Source organism: Amia ocellicauda, unplaced genomic scaffold (genome assembly GCF_036373705.1).
Source record: "Amia ocellicauda isolate fAmiCal2 unplaced genomic scaffold, fAmiCal2.hap1 HAP1_SCAFFOLD_205, whole genome shotgun sequence".
NCBI classification, from domain to species: Eukaryota; Metazoa; Chordata; class Actinopteri; order Amiiformes; family Amiidae; genus Amia; species Amia ocellicauda.
The window spans coordinates 42,501-67,500 of NW_027102768.1; the positions used below are offsets into that span (position 1 = coordinate 42,501).

A 25,000-nucleotide genomic window follows, 5' to 3' on the forward strand; every position below is an offset into this window, starting at 1 on the left:
TCCTTACTGAAATGCACACCTTCTCAAGATTGCGCTTGACTGGCGTGTCAGGCACTCAATTACAGCTGTATTATCAAGACAATGTGTTCGTTTTGTAAAATATAGTTCCGGTCTGGTGTGGCACCCCAGCTAACGCACAACGTTGCCACAACGTGGCATATTAGCAGGGACTGTCTGCGGCGCGCTGGTGTGTCCCGGGCTTTAGAGTAGAGAGACAGTTCAACTGTAAGTATGAACGGCAGAAACGGATATTGCCATCCCTTTAAGTAGAGCGTCAGGGACAGCCTCCCTGGCTTACGGCCATACTAGCCTGAATACGCCCGATCTCGTCCGATCTCGGAAGCTAAGCAGGCTCGGGCCTGGTCAGTACTTGGATGGGAGACCGCCTGGGAATACCAGGTGCTGTAAGCTTTTGCATCTTTTACACACCAGAGCGCGACAAATCACGAGTTTTAACTTTGGATACACGCAATTTCATCATTATTTCAGATTTGACTTCCCCAAATACACAGGCATACAATAGATCTTGTTCTCCAACGTAAACGGTCCCTAGTAACTAGGGTACATTCGTAAATAAATTGAGCATCATGGCTAGAAGTGACTAAATGTTGCCTAATCTTTCTCATCGAGAAATGACACAATTACAGCAACACAAAAAGGAACTCCACCGGACAAAGATCAGTGCTCACAAGGAGCCTCATTCAACACACACGGTTCCATTCCCATTCATGCAAAGCACGAAAGTGTAAAACTTGGGAACATACTTGAGAGCAAAGATCACATTCAATCTCATTCAAGGCACGGATGTGAATGCAACGGGATGAAATTACTGAAATGATGCCTGCCCTCGAACTGTGATGATGGACTACCCGACTCGCCAATAATATTGGGTTCTGGTGTATTGAAATACAGGAGCTGCTGGATTTGTGTGTTTTCTTACCCCCTCACCATAGTTTGTCAAATGTTTAAACAACTGAACTTATATTCAAGGTTTGTTTCTCTTCATATGTTTTACTGGTTTACATTTGTCTCAGCAACCTGTTGAATGATTCTTCTGCTTTCAAAACAAAATGACAACAGGATGAATGCACACACTTGAAAATACAATACATGCAATGTTATGCATCATAGTGATGCAACCTCCTTTCAGTTTCATACTGCATGTCAATTGAAATCCTTACTGAAATGCACACCTTCTCAAGATTGCGCTTGACTGGCGTGTCAGGCACTCAATTACAGCTGTTTTATCAAGACAAATGTGTTCGTTTTGTAAAATATAGTTCCGGTCTGGTGTGGCACCCCAGCTAACGCACAACGTTGCCACAACGTGGCATATTAGCAGGGACTGTCTGCGGCGCGCTGGTGTGTCCCGGGCTTTAGAGTAGAGAGACAGTTCAACTGTAAGTATGAACGGCAGAAACGGATATTGCCATCCCTTTAAATAGAGCGTCAGGGACAGCCTCCCTGGCTTACGGCCATACTAGCCTGAATACGCCCGATCTCGTCCGATCTCGGAAGCTAAGCAGGCTCGGGCCTGGTCAGTACTTGGATGGGAGACCGCCTGGGAATACCAGGTGCTGTAAGCTTTTGCATCTTTTACACAGCAGAGCGCGACAAATCACGAGTTTTAACTTTGGATACACGCAATTTCATCATTATTTCAGATTTGACTTCCCCAAATACACAGGCATACAATAGATCTTGTTCTCCAACGTAAACGGTCCCTAGTAACTAGGGTACATTCGTAAATAAATTGAGCATCATGGCTAGAAGTGACTAAATGTTGCCTAATCTTTCTCATCGAGAAATGACACAATTACAGCAACACAAAAAGGAACTCCACCGGACAAAGATCAGTGCTCACAAGGAGCCTCATTCAACACACACGGTTCCATTCCCATTCATGCAAAGCACGAAAGTGTAAAACTTGGGAACATACTTGAGAGCAAAGATCACATTCAATCTCATTCAAGGCACGGATGTGAATGCAACGGGATGAAATTACTGAAAAGATGCCTGCCCTCGAACTGTGATGATGGACTACCCGACTCGCCAATAATATTGGGTTCTGGTGTATTGAAATACAGGAGCTGCTGGATTTGTGTGTTTTCTTACCCCCTCACCATAGTTTGTCAAATGTTTAAACAACTGAACTTATATTCAAGGTTTGTTTCTCTTCATATGTTTTACTGGTTTACATTTGTCTCAGCAACCTGTTGAATGATTCTTCTGCTTTCAAAACAAAATGACAACAGGATGAATGCACACACTTGAAAATACAATACATGCAATGTTATGCATCATAGTGATGCAACCTCCTTTCAGTTTCATACTGCATGTCAATTGAAATCCTTACTGAAATGCACACCTTCTCAAGATTGCGCTTGACTGGCATGTCAGGCACTCAATTACAGCTGTATTATCAAGACAATGTGTTCGTTTTGTAAAATATAGTTCCGGTCTGGTGTGGCACCCCAGCTAACGCACAACGTTGCCACAATGTTGCCACAACGTGGCGTGTTAGCAGGGACTGTCTGCGGCGCGCTGGTGTGTCCCGGGCTTTAGAGTAGAGAGACAGTTCAACTGTAAGTATGAACGGCAGAAACGGATATTGCCTTCCCTTTAAGTAGAGCGTCAGGGACAGCATTCATGGCTTACGGCCATACTAGCCTGAATACGCCCGATCTCGTCCGATCTCGGAAGCTAAGCAGGCTCGGGCCTGGTCAGTACTTGGATGGGAGACCGCCTGGGAATACCAGGTGCTGTAAGCTTTTGCATCTTTTACACACCAGAGCGCGACAAATCACGAGTTTTAACTTTGGATACACGCAATTTCATCATTATTTCAGATTTGACTTCCCCAAATACACAGGCATACAATAGATCTTGTTCTCCAACGTAAACGGTCCCTAGTAACTAGGGTACATTCGTAAATAAATTGAGCATCATGGCTAGAAGTGACTAAATGTTGCCTAATCTTTCTCATCGAGAAATGACACAATTACAGCAACACAAAAAGGAACTCCACCGGACAAAGTTCAGTGCTCACAAGGAGCCTCATTCAACACACACGGTTCCATTCCCATTCATGCAAAGCACGAAAGTGTAAAACTTGGGAACATACTTGAGAGCAAAGATCACATTCAATCTCATTCAAGGCACGGATGTGAATGCAACGGGATGAAATTACTGAAAAGATGCCTGCCCTCGAACTGTGATGATGGACTACCCGACTCGCCAATAATATTGGGTTCTGGTGTATTGAAATACAGGAGCTGCTGGATTTGTGTGTTTTCTTACCCCCTCACCATAGTTTGTCAAATGTTTAAACAACTGAACTTATATTCAAGGTTTGTTTCTCTTCATATGTTTTACTGGTTTACATTTGTCTCAGCAACCTGTTGAATGATTCTTCTGCTTTCAAAACAAAATGACAACAGGATGAATGCACACACTTGAAAATACAATACATGCAATGTTATGCATCATAGTGATGCAACCTCCTTTCAGTTTCATACTGCATGTCAATTGAAATCCTTACTGAAATGCACACCTTCTCAAGATTGCGCTTGACTGGCATGTCAGGCACTCAATTACAGCTGTATTATCAAGACAATGTGTTCGTTTTGTAAAATATAGTTCCGGTCTGGTGTGGCACCCCAGCTAACGCACAACGTTGCCACAATGTTGCCACAACGTGGCGTGTTAGCAGGGACTGTCTGCGGCGCGCTGGTGTGTCCCGGGCTTTAGAGTAGAGAGACAGTTCAACTGTAAGTATGAACGGCAGAAACGGATATTGCCTTCCCTTTAAGTAGAGCGTCAGGGACAGCATTTCTGGCTTACGGCCATACTAGCCTGAATACGCCCGATCTCGTCCGATCTCGGAAGCTAAGCAGGCTCGGGCCTGGTCAGTACTTGCATGGGAGACCGCCTGGGAATACCAGGTGCTGTAAGCTTTTGCATCTTTTACACACCAGAGGGCGACAAATCACGAGTTTTAACTTTGGATACACGCAATTTCATCATTATTTCAGATTTGACTTCCCCAAATACACAGGCATACAATAGATCTTGTTCTCCAACGTAAACGGTCCCTAGTAACTAGGGTACATTCGTAAATAAATTGAGCATCATGGCTAGAAGTGACTAAATGTTGCCTAATCTTTCTCATCGAGAAATGACACAATTACAGCAACACAAAAAGGAACTCCACCGGACAAAGTTCAGTGCTCACAAGGAGCCTCATTCAACACACACGGTTCCATTCCCATTCATGCAAAGCACGAAAGTGTAAAACTTGGGAACATACTTGAGAGCAAAGATTACATTCAATCTCATTCAAGGCACGGATGTGAATGCAACGGGATGAAATTACTGAAATGATGCCTGCCCTCGAACTGTGATGATGGACTACCCGACTCGCCAATAATATTGGGTTCTGGTGTATTGAAATACAGGAGCTGCTGGATTTGTGTGTTTTCTTACCCCCTCACCATAGTTTGTCAAATGTTTAAACAACTGAACTTATATTCAAGGTTTGTTTCTCTTCATATGTTTTACTGGTTTACATTTGTCTCAGCAACCTGTTGAATGATTCTTCTGCTTTCAAAACAAAATGACAACAGGATGAATGCACACACTTGAAAATACAATACATGCAATGTTATGCATCATAGTGATGCAACCTCCTTTCAGTTTCATACTGTATGTCAATTGAAATCCTTATTGAAATGCACACCTTCTCAAGATTGAGCTTGACTGGCGTGTCAGGCACTCAATTACAGCTGTATTATCAAGACAATGTGTTCGTATTGTAATATATAGTTCCGGTCTGGTGTGGCACCCCAGCTAACGCACAACGTTGCCACAATGTTGCCACAACGTGGCGTGTTAGCAGGGACTGTCTGCGGCGCGCTGGTGTGTCCCGGGCTTTAGAGTAGAGAGACAGTTCAACTGTAAGTATGAACGGCAGAAACGGATATTGCCTTCCCTTTAAGTAGAGCGTCAGGGACAGCCTCCCTGGCTTACGGCCATACTAGCCTGAATACGCCCGATCTCGTCCGATCTCGGAAGCTAAGCAGGCTCGGGCCTGGTCAGTACTTGGATGGGAGACCGCCTGGGAATACCAGGTGCTGTAAGATTTTGCATCTTTTACACACCAGAGCGCGACAAATCACGAGTTTTAACTTTGGATACACGCAATTTCATCATTATTTCAGATTTGACTTCCCCAAATACACAGGCATACAATAGATCTTGTTCTCCAACGTAAACGGTCCCTAGTAACTAGGGTACATTCGTAAATAAATTGAGCATCATGGCTAGAAGTGACTAAATGTTGCCTAATCTTTCTCATCGAGAAATGACACAATTACAGCAACACAAAAAGGAACTCCACCGGACAAAGATCAGTGCTCACAAGGAGCCTCATTCAACACACACGGTTCCATTCCAATTCATGTAAAGCACGAAAGTGTAAAACTTGGGAACATACTTGAGAGCAAAGATCACATTCAATCTCATTCAAGGCACGGATGTGAATGCAACGGGATGAAATTACTGAAATGATGCCTGCCCTCGAACTGTGATGATGGACTACCCGACTCGCCAATAATATTGGGTTCTGGTGTATTGAAATACAGGAGCTGCTGGATTTGTGTGTTTTCTTACCCCCTCACCATAGTTTGTCAAATGTTTAAACAACTGAACTTATATTCAAGGTTTGTTTCTCTTCATATGTTTTACTGGTTTACATTTGTCTCAGCAACCTGTTGAATGATTCTTCTGCTTTCAAAACAAAATGACAACAGGATGAATGCACACACTTGAAAATACAATACATGCAATGTTATGCATCATAGTGATGCAACCTCCTTTCAGTTTCATACTGCATGTCAATTGAAATCCTTACTGAAATGCACACCTTCTCAAGATTGCGCTTGACTGGCGTGTCAGGCACTCAATTACAGCTGTTTTATCAAGACAAATGTGTTCGTTTTGTAAAATATAGTTCCGGTCTGGTGTGGCACCCCAGCTAACGCACAACGTTGCCACAACGTGGCATATTAGCAGGGACTGTCTGCGGCGCGCTGGTGTGTCCCGGGCTTTAGAGTAGAGAGACAGTTCAACTGTAAGTATGAACGGCAGAAACGGATATTGCCTTCCCTTTAAGTAGAGCGTCAGGGACAGCCTCCCTGGCTTACGGCCATACTAGCCTGAATACGCCCGATCTCGTCCGATCTCGGAAGCTAAGCAGGCTCGGGCCTGGTCAGTACTTGGATGGGAGACCGCCTGGGAATACCAGGTGCTGTAAGCTTTTGCATCTTTTACACACCAGAGGGCGACAAATCACGAGTTTTAACTTTGGATACACGCAATTTCATCATTATTTCAGATTTGACTTCCCCAAATACACAGGCATACAATAGATCTTGTTCTCCAACGTAAACGGTCCCTAGTAACTAGGGTACATTCGTAAATAAATTGAGCATCATGGCAAGAAGTGACTAAATGTTGCCTAATCTTTCTCATCGAGAAATGACACAATTACAGCAACACAAGAAGGAACTCCACCGGACAAAGTTCAGTGCTCACAAGGAGCCTCATTCAACACACACGGTTCCATTCCCATTCATGCAAAGCACGAAAGTGTAAAACTTGGGAACATACTTGAGAGCAAAGATCACATTCAATCTCATTCAAGGCACGGATGTGAATGCAACGGGATGAAATTACTGAAATGATGCCTGCCCTCGAACTGTGATGATGGACTACCCGACTCGCCAATAATATTGGGTTCTGGTGTATTGAAATACAGGAGCTGCTGGATTTGTGTGTTTTCTTACCCCCTCACCATAGTTTGTCAAATGTTTAAACAACTGAACTTATATTCAAGGTTTGTTTCTCTTCATATGTTTTACTGGTTTACATTTGTCTCAGCAACCTGTTGAATGATTCTTCTGCTTTCAAAACAAAATGACAACAGGATGAATGCACACACTTGAAAATACAATACATGCAATGTTATGCATCATAGTGATGCAACCTCCTTTCAGTTTCATACTGCATGTCAATTGAAATCCTTACTGAAATGCACACCTTCTCAAGATTGCGCTTGACTGGCGTGTCAGGCACTCAATTACAGCTGTTTTATCAAGACAATGTGTTCGTTTTGTAATATATAGTTCCGGTCTGGTGTGGCACCCCAGCTAACGCACAACGTTGCCACAATGTTGCCACAACGTGGCGTGTTAGCAGGGACTGTCTGCGGCGCGCTGGTGTGTCCCGGGCTTTAGAGTAGAGAGACAGTTCAACTGTAAGTATGAACGGCAGAAACGGATATTGCCTTCCCTTTAAGTAGAGCGTCAGGGACAGCCTCCCTGGCTTACGGCCATACTAGCCTGAATACGCCCGATCTCGTCCGATCTCGGAAGCTAAGCAGGCTCGGGCCTGGTCAGTACTTGGATGGGAGACCGCCTGGGAATACCAGGTGCTGTAAGCTTTTGCATCTTTTACACACCAGAGCGCGACAAATCACGAGTTTTAACTTTGGATACACGCAATTTCATCATTATTTCAGATTTGACTTCCCCAAATACACAGGCATACAATAGATCTTGTTCTCCAACGTAAACGGTCCCTAGTAACTAGGGTACATTCGTAAATAAATTGAGCATCATGGCTAGAAGTGACTAAATGTTGCCTAATCTTTCTCATCGAGAAATGACACAATTACAGCAACACAAAAAGGAACTCCACCGGACAAAGTTCAGTGCTCACAAGGAGCCTCATTCAACACACACGGTTCCATTCCCATTCATGTAAAGCACGAAAGTGTAAAACTTGGGAACATACTTGAGAGCAAAGATCACATTCAATCTCATTCAAGGCACGGATGTGAATGCAACGGGATGAAATTACTGAAATGATGCCTGCCCTCGAACTGTGATGATGGACTACCCGACTCGCCAATAATATTGGGTTCTGGTGTATTGAAATACAGGAGCTGCTGGATTTGTGTGTTTTCTTACCCCCTCACCATAGTTTGTCAAATGTTTAAACAACTGAACTTATATTCAAGGTTTGTTTCTCTTCATATGTTTTACTGGTTTACATTTGTCTCAGCAACCTGTTGAATGATTCTTCTGCTTTCAAAACAAAATGACAACAGGATGAATGCACACACTTGAAAATACAATACATGCAATGTTATGCATCATAGTGATGCAACCTCCTTTCAGTTTCATACTGCATGTCAATTGAAATCCTTACTGAAATGCACACCTTCTCAAGATTGCGCTTGACTGGCGTGTCAGGCACTCAATTACAGCTGTTTTATCAAGACAAATGTGTTCGTTTTGTAAAATATAGTTCCGGTCTGGTGTGGCACCCCAGCTAACGCACAACGTTGCCACAACGTGGCATATTAGCAGGGACTGTCTGCGGCGCGCTGGTGTGTCCCGGGCTTTAGAGTAGAGAGACAGTTCAACTGTAAGTATGAACGGCAGAAACGGATATTGCCTTCCCTTTAAGTAGAGCGTCAGGGACAGCCTCCCTGGCTTACGGCCATACTAGCCTGAATACGCCCGATCTCGTCCGATCTCGGAAGCTAAGCAGGCTCGGGCCTGGTCAGTACTTGCATGGGAGACCGCCTGGGAATACCAGGTGCTGTAAGCTTTTGCATCTTTTACACACCAGAGGGCGACAAATCACGAGTTTTAACTTTGGATACACGCAATTTCATCATTATTTCAGATTTGACTTCCCCAAATACACAGGCATACAATAGATCTTGTTCTCCAACGTAAACGGTCCCTAGTAACTAGGGTACATTCGTAAATAAATTGAGCATCATGGCTAGAAGTGACTAAATGTTGCCTAATCTTTCTCATCGAGAAATGACACAATTACAGCAACACAAAAAGGAACTCCACCGGACAAAGTTCAGTGCTCACAAGGAGCTTCATTCAACACACACGGTTCCATTCCCATTCATGCAAAGCACGAAAGTGTAAAACTTGGGAACATACTTGAGAGCAAAGATCACATTCAATCTCATTCAAGGCACGGATGTGAATGCAACGGGATGAAATTACTGAAATGATGCCTGCCCTCGAACTGTGATGATGGACTACCCGACTCGCCAATAATATTGGGTTCTGGTGTATTGAAATACAGGAGCTGCTGGATTTGTGTGTTTTCTTACCCCCTCACCATAGTTTGTCAAATGTTTAAACAACTGAACTTATATTCAAGGTTTGTTTCTCTTCATATGTTTTACTGGTTTACATTTGTCTCAGCAACCTGTTGAATGATTCTTCTGCTTTCAAAACAAAATGACAACAGGATGAATGCACACACTTGAAAATACAATACATGCAATGTTATGCATCATAGTGATGCAACCTCCTTTCAGTTTCATACTGCATGTCAATTGAAATCCTTACTGAAATGCACACCTTCTCAAGATTGCACTTGACTGGCGTGTCAGGCACTCAATTACAGCTGTTTTATCAAGACAATGTGTTCGTTTTGTAATATATAGTTCCGGTCTGGTGTGGCACCCCAGCTAACGCACAACGTTGCCACAACGTTTCGTGTTAGCAGGGACTGTCTGCGGCGCGCTGGTGTGTCCCGGACTTTAGAGTAGAGAGACAGTTCAATTGCAAGTATGAGCGGAAGAAACGGATATTGCCTTCCCTTTAAGTAGAGCGTCAGGGACAGCCTCCCTGGCTTACGGCCATACTAGCCTGAATACGCCCGATCTCGTCCGATCTCGGAAGCTAAGCAGGCTCGGGCCTGGTCAGTACTTGGATGGGAGACTGCCTGGGAATACCAGGTGCTGTAAGCTTTTGCATCTTTTACACACCAGAGGGCGACAAATCACGAGTTTTAACTTTGGATACACGCAATTTCATCATTATTTCAGATTTGACTTCCCCAAATACACAGGCATAGAATAGATCTTGTTCTCCAACGTAAACGGTCCCTAGAAACTAGTGTACATTCGTAAATAAATTGAGCATCATGGCTAGAAGTGACTAAATGTTGCCTAATCTTTCTCATCGAGAAATGACACAATTACAGCAACACAAAAAGGAACTCCACCGGACAAAGTTCAGTGCTCACAAGGAGCCTCATTCAACACACACGGTTCCATTCCCATTCATGCAAAGCACGAAAATGTAAAACTTGGGAACATACTTGAGAGCAAAGATCACATTCAATCTCATTCAAGGCACGGATGTGAATGCAACGGGATGAAATTACTGAAATGATGCCTGCCCTCGAACTGTGATGATGGACTACCCGACTCGCCAATAATATTGGGTTCTGGTGTATTGAAATACAGGAGCTGCTGGATTTGTGTGTTTTCTTACCCCCTCACCATAGTTTGTCAAATGTTTAAACAACTGAACTTATATTCAAGGTTTGTTTCTCTTCATATGTTTTACTGGTTTACATTTGTCTCAGCAACCTGTTGAATGATTCTTCTGCTTTCAAAACAAAATGACAACAGGATGAATGCACACACTTGAAAATACAATACATGCAATGTTATGCATCATAGTGATGCAACCTCCTTTCAGTTTCATACTGCATGTCAATTGAAATCCTTACTGAAATGCACACCTTCTCAAGATTGCGCTTGACTGGCGTGTCAGGCACTCAATTACAGCTGTTTTATCAAGAGAATGTGTTCGTTTTGTAATATATATTTCCGGTCTGGTGTGGCACCCCAGCTAACGCACAACGTTGCCACAATGTTGCCACAACGTGGCGTGTTAGCAGGGACTGTCTGCGGCGCGCTGGTGTGTCCCGGGCTTTAGAGTAGAGAGACAGTTCAACTGTAAGTATGAACGGCAGAAACGGATATTGCCTTCCCTTTAAGTAGAGCGTCAGGGACAGCCTCCCTGGCTTACGGCCATACTAGCCTGAATACGCCCGATCTCGTCCGATCTCGGAAGCTAAGCAGGCTCGGGCCTGGTCAGTACTTGGATGGGAGACCGCCTGGGAATACCAGGTGCTGTAAGCTTTTGCATCTTTTACACACCAGAGGGCGACAAATCACAAGTTTTAACTTTGGATACACGCAATTTCATCATTATTTCAGATTTGACTTCCCCAAATACACAGGCATACAATAGATCTTGTTCTCCAACGTAAACGGTCCCTAGTAACTAGGGTACATTCATAAATAAATTGAGCATCATGGCTAGAAGTGACTAAATGTTGCCTAATCTTTCTCATCGAGAAATGACACAATTACAGCAACACAAAAAGGAACTCCACCGGACAAAGTTCAGTGCTCACAAGGAGCCTCATTCAACACACATGGTTCCATTCCCATTCATGCAAAGCACGAAAGTGTAAAACTTGGGAACATACTTGAGAGCAAAGATCACATTCAATCTCATTCAAGGCACGGATGTGAATGCAACGGGATGAAATTACTGAAATGATGCCTGCCCTCGAACTGTGATGATGGACTACCCGACTCGCCAATAATATTGGGTTCTGGTGTATTGAAATACAGGAGCTGCTGGATTTGTGTGTTTTCTTACCCCCTCACCATAGTTTGTCAAATGTTTAAACAACTGAACTTATATTCAAGGTTTGTTTCTCTTCATATGTTTTACTGGTTTACATTTGTCTCAGCAACCTGTTGAATGATTCTTCTGCTTTCAAAACAAAATGACAACAAGATGAATGCACACACTTGAAAATACAATACATGCAATGTTATGCATCATAGTGATGCAACCTCCTTTCAGTTTCATACTGCATGTCAATTGAAATCCTTACTGAAATGCACACCTTCTCAAGATTGCGCTTGACTGGCGTGTCAGGCACTCAATTACAGCTGTTTTATCAAGACAAATGTGTTCGTTTTGTAAAATATAGTTCCGGTCTGGTGTGGCACCCCAGCTAACGCACAACGTTGCCACAACGTGGCATATTAGCAGGGACTGTCTGCGGCGCGCTGGTGTGTCCCGGGCTTTAGAGTAGAGAGACAGTTCAACTGTAAGTATGAACGGCAGAAACGGATATTGCCATCCCTTTAAGTAGAGCGTCAGGGACAGCCTCCCTGGCTTACGGCCATACTAGCCTGAATACGCCCGATCTCGTCCGATCTCGGAAGCTAAGCAGGCTCGGGCCTGGTCAGTACTTGGATGGGAGACCGCCTGGGAATACCAGGTGCTGTAAGCTTTTGCATCTTTTACACACCAGAGCGCGACAAATCACGAGTTTTAACTTTGGATACACGCAATTTCATCATTATTTCAGATTTGACTTCCCCAAATACACAGGCATACAATAGATCTTGTTCTCCAACGTAAACGGTCCCTAGTAACTAGGGTACATTCGTAAATAAATTGAGCATCATGGCTAGAAGTGACTAAATGTTGCCTAATCTTTCTCATCGAGAAATGACACAATTACAGCAACACAAAAAGGAACTCCACCGGACAAAGATCAGTGCTCACAAGGAGCCTCATTCAACACACACGGTTCCATTCCCATTCATGCAAAGCACGAAAGTGTAAAACTTGGGAACATACTTGAGAGCAAAGATCACATTCAATCTCATTCAAGGCACGGATGTGAATGCAACGGGATGAAATTACTGAAAAGATGCCTGCCCTCGAACTGTGATGATGGACTACCCGATTCGCCAATAATATTGGGTTCTGGTGTATTGAAATACAGGAGCTGCTGGATTTGTGTGTTTTCTTACCCCCTCACCATAGTTTGTCAAATGTTTAAACAACTGAACTTATATTCAAGGTTTGTTTCTCTTCATATGTTTTACTGGTTTACATTTGTCTCAGCAACCTGTTGAATGATTCTTCTGCTTTCAAAACAAAATGACAACAGGATGAATGCACACACTTGAAAATACAATACATGCAATGTTATGCATCATAGTGATGCAACCTCCTTTCAGTTTCATACTGCATGTCAATTGAAATCCTTACTGAAATGCACACCTTCTCAAGATTGCGCTTGACTGGCATGTCAGGCACTCAATTACAGCTGTATTATCAAGACAATGTGTTCGTTTTGTAAAATATAGTTCCGGTCTGGTGTGGCACCCCAGCTAACGCACAACGTTGCCACAATGTTGCCACAACGTTTCGTGTTAGCAGGGACTGTCTGCGGCGCGCTGGTGTGTCCCGGACTTTAGAGTAGAGAGACAGTTAATTTGCAAGTATGAGCGGCAGAAACGGATATTGCCTTCCCTTTAAGTAGAGCGTCAGGGACAGCCTCCCTGGCTTACGGCCATACTAGCCTGAATACGCCCGATCTCGTCCGATCTCGGAAGCCAAGCAGGCTCGGGCCTGGTCAGTACTTGGATGGGAGATCGCCTGGGAATACCAGGTGCTGTAAGCTTTTGCATCTTTTACACACCAGAGGGCGACAAATCACGAGTTTTAACTTTGGATACACGCAATTTCATCATTATTTCAGATTTGACTTCCCCAAATACACAGGCATACAATAGATCTTGTTCTCCAACGTAAACGGTCCCTAGTAACTAGGGTACATTCGTAAATAAATTGAGCATCATGGCTAGAAGTGACTAAATGTTGCCTAATCTTTCTCATCGAGAAATGACACAATTACAGCAACACAAAAAGGAACTCCACCGGACAAAGATCAGTGCTCACAAGGAGCCTCATTCAACACACACGGTTCCATTCCCATTCATGCAAAGCACGAAAGTGTAAAACTTGGGAACATACTTGAGAGCAAAGATCACATTCAATCTCATTCAAGGCACGGATGTGAATGCAACGGGATGAAATTACTGAAAAGATGCCTGCCCTCGAACTGTGATGATGGACTACCCGACTCGCCAATAATATTGGGTTCTGGTGTATTGAAATACAGGAGCTGCTGGATTTGTGTGTTTTCTTACCCCCTCACCATAGTTTGTCAAATGTTTAAACAACTGAACTTATATTCAAGGTTTGTTTCTCTTCATATGTTTTACTGGTTTACATTTGTCTCAGCAACCTGTTGAATGATTCTTCTGCTTTCAAAACAAAATGACAACAGGATGAATGCACACACTTGAAAATACAATACATGCAATGTTATGCATCATAGTGATGCAACCTCCTTTCAGTTTCATACTGCATGTCAATTGAAATCCTTACTGAAATGCACACCTTCTCAAGATTGCGCTTGACTGGCATGTCAGGCACTCAATTACAGCTGTATTATCAAGACAATGTGTTCGTTTTGTAAAATATAGTTCCGGTCTGGTGTGGCACCCCAGCTAACGCACAACGTTGCCACAATGTTGCCACAACGTGGCGTGTTAGCAGGGACTGTCTGCGGCGCGCTGGTGTGTCCCGGGCTTTAGAGTAGAGAGACAGTTCAACTGTAAGTATGAACGGCAGAAACGGATATTGCCTTCCCTTTAAGTAGAGCGTCAGGGACAGCATTCCTGGCTTACGGCCATACTAGTCTGAATACGCCCGATCTCATCCGATCTCGGAAGCTAAGCAGGCTCGGGCCTGGTCAGTACTTGCATGGGAGACCGCCTGGGAATACCAGGTGCTGTAAGCTTTTGCATCTTTTACACACCAGAGGGCGACAAATCACGAGTTTTAACTTTGGATACACGCAATTTCATCATTATTTCAGATTTGACTTCCCCAAATACACAGGCATACAATAGATCTTGTTCTCCAACGTAAACGGTCCCTAGTAACTAGGGTACATTCGTAAATAAATTGAGCATCATGGCTAGAAGTGACTAAATGTTGCCTAATCTTTCTCATCGAGAAATGACACAATTACAGCAACACAAAAAGGAACTCCACCGGACAAAGTTCAGTGCTCACAAGGAGCCTCATTCAACACACACGGTTCCATTCCCATTCATGCAAAGCACGAAAGTGTAAAACTTGGGAACATACTTGAGAGCAAAGATCACATTCAATCTCATTCAAGGCACGGATGTGAATGCAACGGGATGAAATTACTGAAATGATGCCTGCCCTCGAACTGTGATGATGGACTACCCGACTCGCCAATAATATTGGGTTCTGGTGTATTGAAATACAGGAGCTGCTGGATTTGTGTGTTTTCTTACCCCCTCACCATAGTTTGTCAAATGTTTAAACAACTGAACTTATATTCAAGGTTTGTTTCTCTTCATATGTTTTACTGGTTTACATTTGTCTCAGCAACCTGTTGAATGATTCTTCTGCTTTCAAAACAAAATGACAACAGGATGAATGCACACACTTGAAAATACAATACATGCAATGTTATGCATCATAGTGATGCAACCTCCTTTCAGTTTCATACTGCATGTCAATTGAAATCCTTACTGAAATGCACACCTTCTCAAGATTGCGCTTGACTGGCGTGTCAGGCACTCAATTACAGCTGTATTATCAAGACAATGTGTTCGTTTTGTAATATATAGTTCCGGTCTGGTGTGGCACCCCAGCTAACGCACAACGTTGCCACAATGTTGCCACAACGTGGCGTGTTAGCAGGGACTGTCTGCGGCGCGCTGGTGTGTCCCGGGCTTTAGAGTAGAGAGACAGTTCAACTGTAAGTATGAACGGCGGAAATGAATATTGCCTTCCCTTTAAGTAGAGCGTCAGGGACAGCCTCCATGGCTTACGGCCATACTAGCCTGAATACGCCCGATCTCGTCCGATCTCGGAAACTAAGCAGGCTCGGGCCTGGTCAGTACTTGGATGGGAGACCGCCTGGGAATACCAGGTGCTGTAAGCTTTTGCATCTTTTACACACCAGAGGGCGACAAATCACTAGTTTTAACTTTGGATACACGCAATTTCATCATTATTTCAGATTTGACTTCCCCAAATACACAGGCATACAATAGATCTTGTTCTCCAACGTAAACGGTCCCTAGTAACTAGGGTACATTCGTAAATAAATTGAGCATCATGGCTAGAAGTGACTAAATGTTGCCTAATCTTTCTCATCGAGAAATGACACAATTACAGCAACACAAAAAGGAACTCCACCGGACAAAGTTCAGTGCTCACAAGGAGCCTCATTCAACACACACGGTTCCATTCCCATTCATGCAAAGCACGAAAGTGTAAAACTTGGGAACATACTTGAGAGCAAAGATCACATTCAATCTCATTCAAGGCACGGATGAGAATGCAACGGGATGAAATTACTGAAATGATGCCTGCCCTCGAACTGTGATGATGGACTACCCGACTCGCCAATAATATTGGGTTCTGGTGTATTGAAATACAGGAGCTGCTGGATTTGTGTGTTTTCTTACCCCCTCACCATAGTTTGTCAAATGTTTAAACAACTGAACTTATATTCAAGGTTTGTTTCTCTTCATATGTTTTACTGGTTTACATTTGTCTCAGCAACCTGTTGAATGATTCTTCTGCTTTCAAAACAAAATGACAACAGGATGAATGCACACACTTGAAAATACAATACATGCAATGTTATGCATCATAGTGATGCAACCTCCTTTCAGTTTCATACTGCATGTCAATTGAAATCCTTACTGAAATGCACACCTTCTCAAGATTGCGCTTGACTGGCGTGTCAGGCACTCAATTACAGCTGTTTTATCAATACAATGTGTTCGTTTTGTAATATATAGTTCCGGTCTGGTGTGGCACCCCAGCTAACGCACAACGTTGCCACAATGTTGCCACAACGTTTCGTGTTAGCAGGGACTGTCTGCGGCGCGCTGGTGTGTCCCGGACTTTAGAGTAGAGAGACAGTTAATTTGCAAGTATGAGCGGCAGAAACGGATATTGCCTTCCCTTTAAGTAGAGCGTCAGGGACAGCCTCCCTGGCTTACGGCCATACTAGCCTGAATACGCCCGATCTCGTCCGATCTCGGAAGCCAAGCAGGCTCGGGCCTGGTCAGTACTTGGATGGGAGATCGCCTGGGAATACCAGGTGCTGTAAGCTTTTGCATCTTTTACACACCAGAGGGCGACAAATCACGATTTTTAACTTTGGATACACGCAATTTCATCATTATTTCAGATTTGACTTCCCCAAATACACAGGCATACAATAGATCTTGTTCTCCAACGTAAACGGTCCCTAGTAACTAGGGTACATTCGTAAATAAATTGAGCATCATGGCTAGAAGTGACTAAATGTTGCCTAATCTTTCTCATCGAGAAATGACACAATTACAGCAACACAAAAAGGAACTCCACCGGACAAAGTTCAGTGCTCACAAGGAGCCTCATTCAACACACACGGTTCCATTCCCATTCATGCAAAGCACGAAAGTGTAAAACTTGGGAACATACTTGAGAGCAAAGATCACATTCAATCTCATTCAAGGCACGGATGTGAATGCAACGGGATGAAATTACTGAAATGATGCCTGCCCTCGAACTGTGATGATGGACTACCCGACTCGCCAATAATATTGGGTTCTGGTGTATTGAAATACAGGAGCTGCTGGATTTGTGTGTTTTCTTACCCCCTCACCATAGTTTGTCAAATGTTTAAACAACTGAACTTATATTCAAGGTTTGTTTCTCTTCATATGTTTTACTGGTTTACATTTGTCTCAGCAACCTGTTGAATGATTCTTCTGCTTTCAAAACAAAATGACAACAGGATGAATGCACACACTTGAAAATACAATACATGCAATGTTATGCATCATAGTGATGCAACCTCCTTTCAGTTTCATACTGCATGTCAATTGAAATCCTTACTGAAATGCACACCTTCTCAAGATTGCGCTTGACTGGCGTGTCAGGCACTCAATTACAGCTGTTTTATCAAGAGAATGTGTTCGTTTTGTAATATATAGTTCCGGTCTGGTGTGGCACCCCAGCTAACGCACAACGTTGCCACAATGTTGCCACAACGTGGCGTGTTAGCAGGGACTGTCTGCGGCGCGCTGGTGTGTCCCGGGCTTTAGAGTAGAGAGACAGTTCAACTGTAAGTATGAACGGCAGAAACGGATATTGCCTTCCCTTTAAGTAGAGCGTCAGGGACAGCCTCCCTGGCTTACGGCCATACTAGCCTGAATACGCCCGATCTCGTCCGATCTCGGAAGCTAAGCAGGCTCGGGCCTGGTCAGTACTTGGATGGGAGACCGCCTGGGAATACCAGGTGCTGTAAGCTTTTGCATCTTTTACACACCAGAGGGCGACAAATCACGAGTTTTAACTTTGGATACACGCAATTTCATCATTATTTCAGATTTGACTTCCCCAAATACACAGGCATACAATAGATCTTGTTCTCCAACGTAAACGGTCCCTAGTAACTAGGGTACATTCGTAAATAAATTGAGCATCATGGCTAGAAGTGACTAAATGTTGCCTAATCTTTCTCATCGAGAAATGACACAATTACAGCAACACAAAAAGGAACTCCACCGGACATAGTTCAGTGCTCACAAGGAGCTTCATTCAACACACACGGTTCCATTCCCATTCATGCAAAGCACGAAAGTGTAAAACTTGGGAACATACTTGAGAGCAAAGATCACATTCAATCTCATTCAAGGCACGGATGTGAATGCAACGGGATGAAATTACTGAAATGATGCCTGCCCTCGAACTGTGATGATGGACTACCCGACTCGCCAATAATATTGGGTTCTGGTGTATTGAAATACAGGAGCTGCTGGATTTGTGTGTTTTCTTACCCCCTCACCATAGTTTGTCAAATGTTTAAACAACTGAACTTATATTCAAGGTTTGTTTCTCTTCATATGTTTTACTGGTTTACATTTGTCTCAGCAACCTGTTGAATGATTCTTCTGCTTTCAAAACAAAATGACAACAGGATGAATGCACACACTTGAAAATACAATACATGCAATGTTATGCATCATAGTGATGCAACCTCCTTTCAGTTTCATACTGCATGTCAATTGAAATCCTTACTGAAATGCACACCTTCTCAAGATTGCGCTTGACTGGCGTGTCAGGCACTCAATTACAGCTGTTTTATCAAGACAATGTGTTCGTTTTGTAATATATAGTTCCGGTCTGGTGTGGCACCCCAGCTAACGCACAACGTTGCCACAACGTTTCGTGTTAGCAGGGACTGTCTGCGGCGCGCTGGTGTGTCCCGGACTTTAGAGTAGAGAGACAGTTCAATTGCAAGTATGAGCGGCAGAAACGGATATTGCCTTCCCTTTAAGTAGAGGGTCAGGGACAGCCTCCCTGGCTTACGGCCATACTAGCCTGAATACGCCCGATCTCGTCCGATCTCGGAAGCTAAGCAGGCTCGGGCCTGGTCAGTACTTGCATGGGAGACCGCCTGGGAATACCAGGTGCTGTAAGCTTTTGCATCTTTTACACACCAGAGGGCGACAAATCACGAGTTTTAACTTTGGATACACGCAATTTCATCATTATTTCAGATTTGACTTCCCCAAATACACAGGCATAGAATAGATCTTGTTCTCCAACGTAAACGGTCCCTAGTAACTAGTGTACATTCGTAAATAAATTGAGCATCATGGCTAGAAGTGACTAAATGTTGCCTAATCTTTCTCATCGAGAAATGACACAATTACAGCAACACAAAAAGGAACTCCACCGGACAAAGTTCAGTGCTCACAAGGAGCCTCATTCAACACACACGGTTCCATTCCCATTCATGCAAAGCACGAAAGTGTAAAACTTGGGAACATACTTGAGAGCAAAGATCACATTCAATCTCATTCAAGGCACGGATGTGAATGCAACGGGATGAAATTACTGAAATGATGCCTGCCCTCGAACTGTGATGATGGACTACCCGACTCGCCAATAATATTGGGTTCTGGTGTATTGAAATACAGGAGCTGCTGGATTTGTGTGTTTTCTTACCCCCTCACCATAGTTTGTCAAATGTTTAAACAACTGAACTTATATTCAAGGTTTGTTTCTCTTCATATGTTTTACTGGTTTACATTTGTCTCAGCAACCTGTTGAATGATTCTTCTGCTTTCAAAACAAAATGACAACAGGATGAATGCACACACTTGAAAATACAATACATGCAATGTTATGCATCATAGTGATGCAACCTCCTTTCAGTTTCATACTGCATGTCAATTGAAATCCTTACTGAAATGCACACCTTCTCAAGATTGCGCTTGACTGGCGTGTCAGGCACTCAATTACAGCTGTTTTATCAAGACAATGTGTTCGTTTTGTAATATATAGTTCCGGTCTGGTGTGGCACCCCAGCTAACGCACAACGTTGCCACAACGTTTCGTGTTAGCAGGGACTGTCTGCGGCGCGCTGGTGTGTCCCGGACTTTAGAGTAGAGAGACAGTTCAATTGCAAGTATGAGCGGCAGAAACGGATATTGCCTTCCCTTTAAGTAGAGGGTCAGGGACAGCCTCCCTGGCTTACGGCCATACTAGCCTGAATACGCCCGATCTCGTCCGATCTCGGAAGCTAAGCAGGCTCGGGCCTGGTCAGTACTTGCATGGGAGACCGCCTGGGAATACCAGGTGCTGTAAGCTTTTGCATCTTTTACACACCAGAGGGCGACAAATCACGAGTTTTAACTTTGGATACACGCAATTTCATCATTATTTCAGATTTGACTTCCCCAAATACACAGGCATAGAATAGATCTTGTTCTCCAACGTAAACGGTCCCTAGTAACTAGTGTACATTCGTAAATAAATTGAGCAACATGGCTAGAAGTGACTAAATGTTGCCTAATCTTTCTCATCGAGAAATGACACAATTACAGCAACACAAAAAGGAACTCCACCGGACAAAGTTCAGTGCTCACAAGGAGCCTCATTCAACACACACGGTTCCATTCCCATTCATGCAAAGCACGAAAGTGTAAAACTTGGGAAAATACTTGAGAGCAAAGATCACATTCAATCTCATTCAAGGCACGGATGTGAATGCAACGGGATGAAATTACTGAAATGATGCCTGCCCTCGAACTGTGATGATGGACTACCCGACTCGCTAATAATATTGGGTTCTGGTGTATTGAAATACAGGAGCTGCTGGATTTGTGTGTTTTCTTACCCCCTCACCATAGTTTGTCAAATGTTTAAACAACTGAACTTATATTCAAGGTTTGTTTCTCTTCATTTGTTTTACTGGTTTACATTTGTCTCAGCAACCTGTTGAATGATTCTTCTGCTTTCAAAACAAAATGACAACAGGATGAATGCACACACTTGAAAATACAATACATGCAATGTTATGCATCATAGTGATGCAACCTCCTTTCAGTTTCATACTGCATGTCAATTGAAATCCTTACTGAAATGCACACCTTCTCAAGATTGCGCTTGACTGGCGTGTCAGGCACTCAATTACAGCTGTTTTATCAAGAGAATGTGTTCGTTTTGTAAAATATATTTCCGGTCTGGTGTGGCACCCCAGCTAACGCACAACGTTGCCACAATGTTGCCACAACGTGGCGTGTTAGCAGGGACTGTCTGCGGCGCGCTGGTGTGTCCCGGGCTTTAGAGTAGAGAGACAGTTCAACTGTAAGTATGAACGGCAGAAACGGATATTGCCTTCCCTTTAAGTAGAGCGTCAGGGACAGCCTCCCTGGCTTACGGCCATACTAGCCTGAATACGCCCGATCTCGTCCGATCTCGTCCGATCTCGGAAGCTAAGCAGGCTCGGGCCTGGTCAGTACTTGGATGGGAGACCGCCTGGGAATACCAGGAGCTGCAAGCTTTTGCATCTTTTACACACCAGAGGGCGACAAATCACGAGTTTTAACTTTGGATACACGCAATTTCATCATTATTTCAGATTTGACTTCCCCAAATACACAGGCATACAATAGATCTTGTTCTCCAACGTAAACGGTCCCTAGTAACTAGGGTACATTCATAAATAAATTGAGCATCATGGCTAGAAGTGACTAAATGTTGCCTAATCTTTCTCATCGAGAAATGACACAATTACAGCAACACAAAAAGGAACTCCACCGGACAAAGTTCAGTGCTCACAAGGAGCCTCATTCAACACACACGGTTCCATTCCCATTCATGCAAAGCACGAAAGTGTAAAACTTGGGAACATACTTGAGAGCAAAGATCACATTCAATCTCATTCAAGGCACGGATGTGAATGCAACGGGATGAAATTACTGAAATGATGCCTGCCCTCGAACTGTGATGATGGACTACCCGACTCGCCAATAATATTGGGTTCTGGTGTATTGAAATACAGGAGCTGCTGGATTTGTGTGTTTTCTTACCCCCTCACCATAGTTTGTCAAATGTTTAAACAACTGAACTTATATTCAAGGTTTGTTTCTCTTCATATGTTTTACTGGTTTACATTTGTCTCAGCAACCTGTTGAATGATTCTTCTGCTTTCAAAACAAAATGACAACAGGATGAATGCACACACTTGAAAATACAATACATGCAATGTTATGCATCATAGTGATGCAACCTCCTTTCAGTTTCATACTGCATGTCAATTGAAATCCTTACTGAAATGCACACCTTCTCAAGATTGCGCTTGACTGGCGTGTCAGGCACTCAATTACAGCTGTTTTATCAAGACAATGTGTTCGTTTTGTAATATATAGTTCCGGTCTGGTGTGGCACCCCAGCTAACGCACAACGTTGCCACAACGTTTCGTGTTAGCAGGGACTGTCTGCGGCGCGCTGGTGTGTCCCGGACTTTAGAGTAGAGAGACAGTTCAACTGCAAGTATGAGCGGCAGAAACGGATATTGCCTTCCCTTTAAGTAGAGCGTCAGGGACAGCCTCTCTGGCTTACGGCCATACTAGCCTGAATACGCCCGATCTCGTCCGATCTCGGAAGCTAAGCAGGCTCGGGCCTGGTCAGTACTTGGATGGGAGACCGCCTGGGAATACCAGGTGCTGTAAGCTTTTGCATCTTTTACACACCAGAGGGCGACAAATCACGAGTTTTAACTTTGGATACACGCAATTTCATCATTATTTCAGATTTGACTTCCCCAAATACACAGGCATACAATAGATCTTGTTCTCCAACGTAAACGGTCCGTAGTAACTAGGGTACATTCGTAAATAAATTGAGCATCATGGCTAGAAGTGACTAAATGTTGCCTAATCTTTCTCATCGAGAAATGACACAATTACAGCAACACAAAAAGGAACTCCACCGGACAAAGTTCAGTGCTCACAAGGAGCCTCATTCAACACACACGGTTCCATTCCCATTCATGCAAAGCACGAAAGTGTAAAACTTGGGAACATACTTGAGAGCAAAGATCACATTCAATCTCATTCAAGGCACGGATGTGAATGCAACGGGATGAAATTACTGAAATGATGCCTGCCCTCGAACTGTGATGATGGACTACCCGACTCGCCAATAATATTGGGTTCTGGTGTATTGAAATACAGGAGCTGCTGGATTTGTGTGTTTTCTTACCCCCTCACCATAGTTTGTCAAATGTTTAAACAACTGAACTTATATTCAAGGTTTGTTTCTCTTCATATGTTTTACTGGTTTACATTTGTCTCAGCAACCTGTTGAATGATTCTTCTGCTTTCAAAACAAAATGACAACAGGATGAATGCACACACTTGAAAATACAATACATGCAATGTTATGCATCATAGTGATGCAACCTCCTTTCAGTTTCATACTGCATGTCAATTGAAATCCTTACTGAAATGCACACCTTCTCAAGATTGCGCTTGACTGGCGTGTCAGGCACTCAATTACAGCTGTATTATCAAGACAATGTGTTCGTTTTGTAAAATATAGTTCCGGTCTGGTGTGGCACCCCAGCTAACGCACAACGTTGCCACAACGTTTCGTGTTAGCAGGGACTGTCTGCGGCGCGCTGGTGTGTCCCGGACTTTAGAGTAGAGAGACAGTTCAACTGCAAGTATGAGCGGCAGAAACGGATATTGCCTTCCCTTTAAGTAGAGCGTCAGGGACAGCCTCCCTGGCTTACGGCCATACTAGCCTGAAAACGCCCGATCTCGTCCGATCTCGGAAGCTAAGCAGGCTCGGGCCTGGTCAGTACTTGGATGGGAGACTGCCTGGGAATACCAGGTGCTGTAAGCTTTTGCATCTTTTACACACCAGAGGGCGACAAATCACGAGTTTTAACTTTGGATACACGCAATTTCATCATTATTTCAGATTTGACTTCCCCAAATACACAGGCATACAATAGATCTTGTTCTCCAACGTAAACGGTCCCTAGTAACTAGGGTACATTCGTAAATAAATTGAGCATCATGGCTAGAAGTGACTAAATGTTGCCTAATCTTTCTCATCGAGAAATGACACAATTACAGCAACACAAAAAGGAACTCCACCGGACAAAGTTCAGTGCTCACAAGGAGCCTCATTCAACACACACGGTTCCATTCCCATTCATGCAAAGCACGAAAGTGTAAAACTTGGGAACATACTTGAGAGCAAAGATCACATTCAATCTCATTCAAGGCACGGATGTGAATGCAACGGGATGAAATTACTGAAATGATGCCTGCCCTCGAACTGTGAAGATGGACTACCCGACTCGCCAATAATATTGGGTTCTGGTGTATTGAAATACAGGAGCTGCTGGATTTGTGTGTTTTCTTACCCCCTCACCATAGTTTGTCAAATGTTTAAACAACTGAACTTATATTCAAGGTTTGTTTCTCTTCATATGTTTTACTGGTTTACATTTGTCTCAGCAACCTGTTGAATGATTCTTCTGCTTTCAAAACAAAATGACAACAGGATGAATGCACACACTTGAAAATACAATACATGCAATGTTATGCATCATAGTGATGCAACCTCCTTTCAGTTTCATACTGCATGTCAATTGAAATCCTTACTGAAATGCACACCTTCTCAAGATTGCGCTTGACTGGCGTGTCAGGCACTCAATTACAGCTGTTTTATCAAGACAATGTGTTCGTTTTGTAATATATAGTTCCGGTCTGGTGTGGCACCCCAGCTAACGCACAACGTTGCCACATTGTTGCCACAACGTGGCGTGTTAGCAGGGACTGTCTGCGGCGCGCTGGTGTGTCCCGGGC

The 25,000-nt window shown here is 43.6% G+C and overlaps 20 non-coding genes and 1 pseudogene across 20 annotated transcripts; all 21 read left to right on the forward strand.

The window, feature by feature from the left end:
- The first annotated feature begins 292 nt into the window (after window positions 1-292).
- Window positions 293-411, forward strand: LOC136725003 (5S ribosomal RNA). Its single transcript, XR_010807393.1, has one exon. It is a non-coding gene; the product is annotated as a 5S ribosomal RNA (ribosomal RNA).
- Window positions 412-1,467: 1,056 nt separating this feature from the next.
- On the forward strand, window positions 1,468-1,586 carry LOC136725004 (5S ribosomal RNA). Its single transcript, XR_010807394.1, has one exon. It is a non-coding gene; the product is annotated as a 5S ribosomal RNA (ribosomal RNA).
- Window positions 1,587-2,652: 1,066 nt separating this feature from the next.
- On the forward strand, window positions 2,653-2,771 carry LOC136725005 (5S ribosomal RNA). The gene has a single exon (XR_010807395.1). It is a non-coding gene; the product is annotated as a 5S ribosomal RNA (ribosomal RNA).
- A 1,066-nt stretch (window positions 2,772-3,837) lies between these two features.
- LOC136725027 (5S ribosomal RNA) lies at window positions 3,838-3,956 on the forward strand. The gene has a single exon (XR_010807415.1). It is a non-coding gene; the product is annotated as a 5S ribosomal RNA (ribosomal RNA).
- A 1,066-nt stretch (window positions 3,957-5,022) lies between these two features.
- LOC136725042 (5S ribosomal RNA) lies at window positions 5,023-5,141 on the forward strand. The gene has a single exon (XR_010807428.1). It is a non-coding gene; the product is annotated as a 5S ribosomal RNA (ribosomal RNA).
- Window positions 5,142-6,197: 1,056 nt separating this feature from the next.
- LOC136725008 (5S ribosomal RNA) lies at window positions 6,198-6,316 on the forward strand. Its single transcript, XR_010807397.1, has one exon. It is a non-coding gene; the product is annotated as a 5S ribosomal RNA (ribosomal RNA).
- A 1,066-nt stretch (window positions 6,317-7,382) lies between these two features.
- On the forward strand, window positions 7,383-7,501 carry LOC136725009 (5S ribosomal RNA). Its single transcript, XR_010807398.1, has one exon. It is a non-coding gene; the product is annotated as a 5S ribosomal RNA (ribosomal RNA).
- A 1,056-nt stretch (window positions 7,502-8,557) lies between these two features.
- On the forward strand, window positions 8,558-8,676 carry LOC136725029 (5S ribosomal RNA). Its single transcript, XR_010807416.1, has one exon. It is a non-coding gene; the product is annotated as a 5S ribosomal RNA (ribosomal RNA).
- Window positions 8,677-9,731: 1,055 nt separating this feature from the next.
- LOC136725036 (5S ribosomal RNA) lies at window positions 9,732-9,850 on the forward strand. The gene has a single exon (XR_010807423.1). It is a non-coding gene; the product is annotated as a 5S ribosomal RNA (ribosomal RNA).
- A 1,066-nt stretch (window positions 9,851-10,916) lies between these two features.
- On the forward strand, window positions 10,917-11,035 carry LOC136725010 (5S ribosomal RNA). Its single transcript, XR_010807399.1, has one exon. It is a non-coding gene; the product is annotated as a 5S ribosomal RNA (ribosomal RNA).
- Window positions 11,036-12,091: 1,056 nt separating this feature from the next.
- Window positions 12,092-12,210, forward strand: LOC136725011 (5S ribosomal RNA). The gene has a single exon (XR_010807400.1). It is a non-coding gene; the product is annotated as a 5S ribosomal RNA (ribosomal RNA).
- A 1,066-nt stretch (window positions 12,211-13,276) lies between these two features.
- On the forward strand, window positions 13,277-13,395 carry LOC136725048 (5S ribosomal RNA). Its single transcript, XR_010807434.1, has one exon. It is a non-coding gene; the product is annotated as a 5S ribosomal RNA (ribosomal RNA).
- Window positions 13,396-14,461: 1,066 nt separating this feature from the next.
- Window positions 14,462-14,580, forward strand: LOC136725038 (5S ribosomal RNA). The gene has a single exon (XR_010807425.1). It is a non-coding gene; the product is annotated as a 5S ribosomal RNA (ribosomal RNA).
- A 1,066-nt stretch (window positions 14,581-15,646) lies between these two features.
- Window positions 15,647-15,765, forward strand: LOC136725047 (5S ribosomal RNA). The gene has a single exon (XR_010807433.1). It is a non-coding gene; the product is annotated as a 5S ribosomal RNA (ribosomal RNA).
- A 1,066-nt stretch (window positions 15,766-16,831) lies between these two features.
- Window positions 16,832-16,950, forward strand: LOC136724976 (5S ribosomal RNA). Its single transcript, XR_010807371.1, has one exon. It is a non-coding gene; the product is annotated as a 5S ribosomal RNA (ribosomal RNA).
- Window positions 16,951-18,016: 1,066 nt separating this feature from the next.
- LOC136725012 (5S ribosomal RNA) lies at window positions 18,017-18,135 on the forward strand. Its single transcript, XR_010807401.1, has one exon. It is a non-coding gene; the product is annotated as a 5S ribosomal RNA (ribosomal RNA).
- A 1,055-nt stretch (window positions 18,136-19,190) lies between these two features.
- LOC136725030 (5S ribosomal RNA) lies at window positions 19,191-19,309 on the forward strand. Its single transcript, XR_010807417.1, has one exon. It is a non-coding gene; the product is annotated as a 5S ribosomal RNA (ribosomal RNA).
- Window positions 19,310-20,364: 1,055 nt separating this feature from the next.
- Window positions 20,365-20,483, forward strand: LOC136725032 (5S ribosomal RNA). Its single transcript, XR_010807419.1, has one exon. It is a non-coding gene; the product is annotated as a 5S ribosomal RNA (ribosomal RNA).
- Window positions 20,484-21,549: 1,066 nt separating this feature from the next.
- Window positions 21,550-21,678, forward strand: LOC136724994 (uncharacterized; annotated as a pseudogene).
- Window positions 21,679-22,733: 1,055 nt separating this feature from the next.
- Window positions 22,734-22,852, forward strand: LOC136725013 (5S ribosomal RNA). The gene has a single exon (XR_010807402.1). It is a non-coding gene; the product is annotated as a 5S ribosomal RNA (ribosomal RNA).
- Window positions 22,853-23,907: 1,055 nt separating this feature from the next.
- LOC136725022 (5S ribosomal RNA) lies at window positions 23,908-24,026 on the forward strand. The gene has a single exon (XR_010807410.1). It is a non-coding gene; the product is annotated as a 5S ribosomal RNA (ribosomal RNA).
- Window positions 24,027-25,000: the final 974 nt, after the last annotated feature.